At 33.9% G+C, this 7,489-nt stretch overlaps 1 long non-coding RNA gene across 1 annotated transcript; it reads right to left on the reverse strand.

Moving 5' to 3' along the window:
• Positions 1 to 1,559: 1,559 nt before the first annotated feature.
• LOC108660492 (uncharacterized) lies at positions 1,560 to 6,701 on the reverse strand. The gene is made up of 3 exons (XR_016024161.1): positions 6,281 to 6,701; positions 6,026 to 6,130; positions 1,560 to 1,664 (listed from the first exon to the last, which is right to left on the reverse strand). It is a non-coding gene; the product is annotated as an uncharacterized LOC108660492 (long non-coding RNA).
• Between the last annotated feature and the right edge of the window lie 788 nt (positions 6,702 to 7,489).

The raw sequence follows: 7,489 nt of genomic DNA on the forward strand, positions 1-7,489 counted from the left end.
GTCATTCGGATGTGTCACATTTGACCACATGGTATTAGAGGCATAGTTAGGGGAAATGCATATGATACATTTAGACAAGGAGTTGTCTCATAATTGATTTAGGAGTTGCATGGAGATGCAATCAATAAACTATGTTATCTACTCAATTAGGCTTATTGTGATTTGTTGAGTCACTCAAGGTTGCAATAAGTTGAAAGGGGTTCCAGCTCGTTAGAAATGCCTAGTAGAGATTTCTGTGTAATAGTGAAGGCTATTGTTACAAAAAATTAGTGGGAGAACCAATGCAAAATTTAATACCAAGTTTTAAATTAGTTTATAACGCGAAAGACTAATACAAATACTTTTTCTATATTTAGAGGTTGTTAGAATTGGTCTAATGATAATTGTTACGTTGCTTGGCATGCTTGATGTCATCAGCCCAAAATGTTTGCACTGGTATATCACCTTGAGAAAAGTTCTCAATAAATTGAATGGTGCAACCTTGACAGGCAAAGAGATTACTTTAAACATGATTGAGCTTAACCTTTCTATTGCCAATCTTAAATCTTAGATAATAGATTCAAGATGTGGATTGCATTTATGTACTAACATAAAGGCTTTAAGGGACAATAGAAAACTTGGTAAAATGAGGTAGTCTTAAGAATAGGCAATGGTGCAAAAATTGTAGCAATTGTCATTGGGACTTGTGATCTCATTTTACCATCAAGTTAAGTAGTAGAGCTAAAAGAGTGTTATTGTGTGCCAGCATTAACTAGAAACATCATTTCAGTTTTATACCTAGCTAAGAATGATGATTTCGAATTTAGTATGAAGGGCAATCGTCACACTATCATTCTAAATGATATCTTTTATAGGTTCGTAATATGTTATGGAGGACTTTATGTTATGTATCTTAATAGCCCAATGCTCAATATAGATGTCAAGAAAGCTAGAAAAGAAAATCCAAATCAAACTTACATCTGGCATTGTAGACTTGGTCATATCAATGAGACAAGGATATCCAAGTTATATAAACAAGGCTATCTAGATCCATTTGACTATGAATCATATGGAACTTGTGAATGTTGTCTCCTTGGTAAGTGATAACTCTTGATATAGAGTTATTTTGCCACATTTTGATTATCAAAAATAGCTAGGTCCTTGTGTTTTCAAGTTAATTTTATGTAGTTTTTATATTTTTCTTTATATAGTTTAATGCATTTGAATTATTTTTAATTTGAGTGATTTGAGTTCATTTTCATATCAAAAATCCTAATTTGAGAAATCACTAATTTAGTCTGCAAAGACTTCTCCCCGATCACTGTCGGCATCCAAGACTTCCGAAAAAGACCGACCAAGTCTCGAACAAGCCTGTCTAAAATTTGCTCGTTAATCCACTACATTCAATCACCATATAATATTGATACTTTCATATATTAAATTGAACCATAAATATAAAAATCAATATAAACTTTTTCCTTTTGTTCGTAAGTATATGCATTAAATCTATAATCTCCAAATTAATGCTTATATAAAAATTTAGAATTCGTTTACAACTTAATAAATAAAATGTTACGACTTGACCTCTAACAGTGGAGTGACTTGGAATAAAATGTTAGGAGATGCCTCTACCTATTCATGGTGGACTAAACGCGTCACTGACTACACGCTAGGCTGATCCCTATCTGCAAAAGGGAAAATAAAGGGGTGTAAGTCTCATAGACTCAGTGATAATTATCGACTCAGCGAGTAAGGCGTAGATGGGAAAACAAGCAAACGGCAAATCCGTTGAATATAAAAATGCAAGATTATAAAAGTAATTTGTTTCAAACGAGGGTTTGTGCCTTATATAAAAATCGAGAATTTCTTATAAAGTATAAATAATCGAGGTAATAAAATTTTTCGCATCAAAATATATTAATAATCATTTTCGAATCAAATCAATAAAATTTAGCAAGCTCCCACGAAACTAAATAATATTTAAAATCATGCACAAATCATAACTAGCCCCATATGAGAGGAATTACAAATTCATTTCACAGATAAACATATAGGGGAGCTACAAAAAACAGTTTAATTCCATTTCACCATGCAGAGAAATATAATTCATAATATTAAAACTTATTTCAACTCATATAAAACCATTACATTTTTGTCAAAAACAAACAACATGGCTTATGACTTTCTTAGAAACCAGACTTGTGCCAAAATCATTCTCATACTTGGTTGTCAGGGATACCTTGGCCTGGGGCTATCCCAACCGAGTTTGCCAAGGCTGTTAAAAAGTCATGTACGCATAAATCATATTTTATTTTGAAAATATAGCCGTTTCTTGGCGTTGATTGAGTTCACCCTCACATGGTGGTTCAGCGTGAAGTGAACTTTAAAGTTGTACCTCGAGAGTTGCTCTACATGTCAAACCCTGTTCCATAAAATAATTACGGCATCATTTACATGCTCAATAGAATGTTTGCAGATTTAGAAAGTTCGAGAAATTGTTAAAAGACGATATTACCCCTAATGGTACCATTGAGTCGATTAAGCCTCGAACTAGTTCAAATAGGAATTTTAAGGTGAAATTAAGAGTTTCACAGTTCATGGATGACTCAAAATGGTAATTCAGAGTTCGAGGATCAATTTGGAGTCAAACCGAAATTTTCACTATCTAGGGGCAAAATGATCATTTGCCACTTGGGGACAAAATGAAAATTTTTAGAAAAGATTTTTTTGGTCCATTTGACTTATTGGAGTATGATTTAAGTATTGGAGTATGATTTGAAGTTTAGAAGTGAAAAATTTTAATTTCGGTATAATTTGGAGTATAAGGGTGAAATGGTAATTTTGCCACCTCGGGGGCAAATCGGTAAATTTTCACCCTCGACACTTGTCAAGACCAAGGAATTTTATTCATCATGGAAATGGATAAACATGAGAAATGTGTGGTGGAGAATTAAAGAATTAAAAGTTAAATATTTAAAATTTGAACCAATAAGGAAATGCCATGTGTCATGTTTTTTATTATTTTATTATTTCTTTATAAAAAGGCAAAAAAATCAGCCCATTTCTCCCATAGTGATCAGCCAAACCAGAAGAGAAGAGAAACCAAGGAAGAACAAACCCTAGGTGGGAAAAATCAAAGAGAAAGTGTTGGAATTCAAGGATTTGATCAAGCAAAGGTAAAATTTCTTTGATTTTGCTAGTGATTTACCTTACCCATGCATTTTCCCTTAATTTCCATGGTTAAATTACATGTTTTCATGATGAATTCATGGCTGGTCAGAATGGGTATGGAGAGAGAATGATCTTGGATTGGTTTGATTTTTAGGTATGTTAGTGTTTTTAGGTGATTAATGATGTGTAGCATGAAAACAAGTGAAGAAAACCACCAAAGGTTTGGTGCCCATCAATAGCCGAATTCTCTAAGTGAATAAAGAGGAAGAATGGGATGTTATTCTAGGTGATTTGATTAAGAAATAATAGTTTTTGGTGTAGGAATTAATGAATTATGGAGAGAAAATTAAGTAGGAAAAAAATCACAGAGTTAGTGTACCATTGTTGGTCAAAAGTTCCAAGAAGAAAAGTGAAGATAAATTTTGCCTAATTGTGTGTTAATTAGTTGTGCTTGATGAATTGAGGGATTGGAAAAGAAATGGAGCAAGTTGGAGTGAACTTGGACGCATTGGCCAATTTATTGGATGAAAAATCGACTTAGGTCAATATCGGGTCTAGATGGCTACCTGTGCATTTTTCATTTCATATCATGCATATATATCGAGCCTAAAATAGCTTATGACTGTTAGACACAATTTAATTGAAATATGTGCCATGGATTATGGCTAGGTGGTGAGCCATTAGATACAGGTAAAGGACTGTACCCGCGGACTGAAAATAGAAGTATATCGACTCCTAGAACAGTGAGTAAACTTACTATCGTCTTAATTATCTAGAGTAAATTTATTTAATTGTGTGATTTTATGGAAAAATGGTTTAATTGCAAAATTATTGTGTTTTATGAGAAAATGGGATTTTATAAAATAATTTTATAAAATTTTTGAAAATTTAATAATGATTTCAAAAATAGAGTAATTGGAGACCTATACTATGATTGTGTTGTTTATCTATGATTTTACATTAAATGGCTTATGATAAATGTGGGTATGACTGGTTATTTTTATGATTTTAAGAATATGTGAACTGCTTTGATTTGCCTTGAATGTGTTAAGTGAGCCATGTCATACTATTGTGATTTTATTGGTTGGTGGATTATAAAGTGGGCACTGCAGTGGTGGGGGTTTTCGTGGACTACCTATGAGAGTGGCACGGTAACCCAATTATATATTTACCTCCGGGGGGAGATGTTGGATGAAGTATCTCCTGAGGTAAGATTTGAATGCACCTCACAGTCATTGCAGTGACGGGGGTTCCGTGGGCCAGCCTAATTAGAGGGGCACGGTTCCCAATTGTTGAGCTTACCTCGATTGGAGAGGCACGTAGGATAACTCCTGAGGTAAGATTTGAGTACACTTCACGCTGGCCACCACGTGAAACTGAGACTCAGCCAACACCAAGGAACGGTTGTGTTGTCAGAGGTGAAATGTGTTTGTATGTGTGACAATAAACAGCCTTGGCGATCTCGGTAAGATGCCTTCGCGGGGTATCCCCGAGAATGAATTTTTGGCAAGGGCTAAGTTTTTGAAAAGTACATAAGCCATGTTGAGTAATTGGATGAAATCCAATTATTTATTTGGGTTGGGATGAATTATTTTAATTATCTCCTATTACTCGGCTTTAGATTATTTTGATGATGTCTGTCTACTCACTGGGATTATGTAATCATAATCTCACTCCTCTTCCTATCCATTTTTGAAGCTCAGGACAATTTGTTGATAGTTGATTAAGACGAGAATTAATCTCGGAGTTGCATCATAGAAAGTAAGGGTTCGTAGCCCTACATCTTCTTAGTTAGTTGGGGGCCAACGTGTCACTGTAAAAGTAATTTTATTCTTCAGTTATTTGATTTAAAGTATGTATGAATATATTTAGCTTTTACACCATGTTTTTGGTGAGTTTTGGTATTTTCGAAGAAAAATGACGAAAATGCCCCTATGAGCCAGAAAGTAATATTTTATTTTTTTTTATTTGGAAATGACTTATGATTTTTTTTAAATGTGAAATTTAATAACTGTAGCTCACTGGAGAGATGCAGAAGCTGATGCTAAGCCTTGCGGGGTTTCGATCGGCATTCGGGGTAATGAGTGCCTATCGAGACGTCGCGGCGGTTGTCACTGGCTCAATGGGAGTTTCGGGTCGTGACACTACACACTTCTCCAACGGAGGTAAGAATATAACAGGGTTATTGTGCCCCTCTAATAGGCTGGTCCACGGAACCCGCCCACTGCAGCAAGCTAAACCCACCATACAATAAAATTTGCAATAGCATGACATGGCAATTATTTTACAACTCAGCCTATCAAGGCAAACAACAGTTTATACATTTTCAACATATTTACCAATCCAGCCAATCATGCCCACATTATCATAAGCCATTTGATTCAAAATACAATGTATAACACAATAATTAGCAGTCTCCAATTACTCTTGAATTTCTTGGTTAAAATGAAATCACCTTTTAAAAGAATTCAAATTTGATCTTCAAGGGGATATTTTAAATCTTTCTCAAAATATCGGTCCCCACATCACATTAAATCTCTATTTTCGTAAAATGTTCATTGTAAATATTTGCATGATATTTTGTATCAAAATAGCATGATGAATATGTAATAAATTTCATAAATGCACACCACACAAACAATAAGGCACAATTTCCTTTGATGTAAATCTTTTCGAAAAGCTTGTTTCCCGGTTTAAAACATTTTACGTCTAATATATATATATATATATATTTCAAATGATTTCTAAAAATAACTTACACCCACAATTCCTTAAAATTCTATCAACGCATGTTTTCTATAAATTTTGCACTTCACGTAAAATATACGTACATGTATATATATAGGAATTTTTAAAATTTACACCCCTTACTCACCTCATAATAGTGAGATATTACTTCACTATTGATTCGTACGCATATATAATTATTCCTATTTGTCGGTCACATATTTCGTTCGGCACGCCTCCACGACAAACTTTCCTAGCAACAATTTAAACTTAGTATACTTAATCACACATTTGTATGGGTAGCAACTTAATTAAAAATTCCTTCAGCAACTTGTATATTTTTCATCCAAAATATGCACAATATTAAACTACCCATAAATCTTAAAATATAACATTAACTTACCATTGGGCCTTTTTCATTTCTTTATGACCTTTGGGCCCTCTCCATGGGCTTCTCCATTTTTTCTATTTGGGCTAAGCCCATTTATTTTTATTTCCTATTGGGCCATGCCCACTTATTTTCTATTGGGTCATGCCCATTTATTTTCTATTTCTTTTCTTTCTTTTTCTCTCTTCCACGTTTCTTCTTTCTTTCTTTTTTTTTTTTCAACCGGTCACTCCCCTCACCACCGTGGCTTCCTTTCTTCACCACCGTGGTTTCCTCTCTTTCTTTCCTCTCAAAATCGGTCACCAAAAGCCTCATTTTCTCACCCTTTTTGCTGCCATTTTCTGCTCTAAAATTAGCAGATTTTCAGTTCAAATTTCTAGCAACAAAACTTCGTAATTTTCGTAACACAAAGCTGTCCAATTTTCCTACACAAACTACCAGCAAACAGCTTTAATTTTTTTGCACAAATTGACAGCAAACAGCTTAAATTTTCAGTAGCCAAAGTTGTCCTTCAATGGTAGCAAAAACCTCCAAAAATTTCCAGCAACAAATTCACACAATTTCAGTAACAAAAACCTTGAATTTTCAGCACCAAAATCAGCCATAAAAACCTCAAAAATTTCTACAATTAACCTAAAAAAAAAAACAGCTTTCTTACCTCAAAATTTTTAGCTTTTTCTTCCTCCAAAAATTGCAGCAAAAAGCTCTCTTTTCCTCCCTCAAAGTGCAGCAAAATCGTGCCAAGAAAAGAGCAAAATTTTCGTTCCTTTTCTTTTCTTCTCCCATGGTTTTTCTTTCCTTTTTTTTTTTCCTTTGTTCTTTGCTTTTCTTTTGCTCCCCCTCACAACCTACTTCTCTCTTTTCTTTTTCTTCTTCACTTAACCGACTTAACTTTTCTTTACTTTCTTTATTCTTTTGTTCAGTCGGCCCCCACCTTACATTTCTTCTTATTTTCTTCTTTTTATTTTCTTTTCATTTCTTTACTCCATCACACTTGGTCGGCTACCCACTCCACTTGGTTCCAAATTTATTATTATTTCAAATGACTTTGACTTTTCTTCATTCCCATCCAAACCACATCATTCCCATCTAAGCCACATTCACCCCATTCGTTTTATTTCCTTATTATTTTATTCTTTCCAAATAATGAAATTTACATGTAATTCCTCAACTTCATTTTATTTGGTACTCAATCTTCCAATTTTCGTATCTTAAAATTTGATC

The sequence above is a fragment of the Theobroma cacao genome, chromosome 1 (assembly GCF_053813885.1).
Source record: "Theobroma cacao isolate CCN51 chromosome 1, ASM5381388v1, whole genome shotgun sequence".
NCBI lineage: Eukaryota > Viridiplantae > Streptophyta > Magnoliopsida > Malvales > Malvaceae > Theobroma > Theobroma cacao.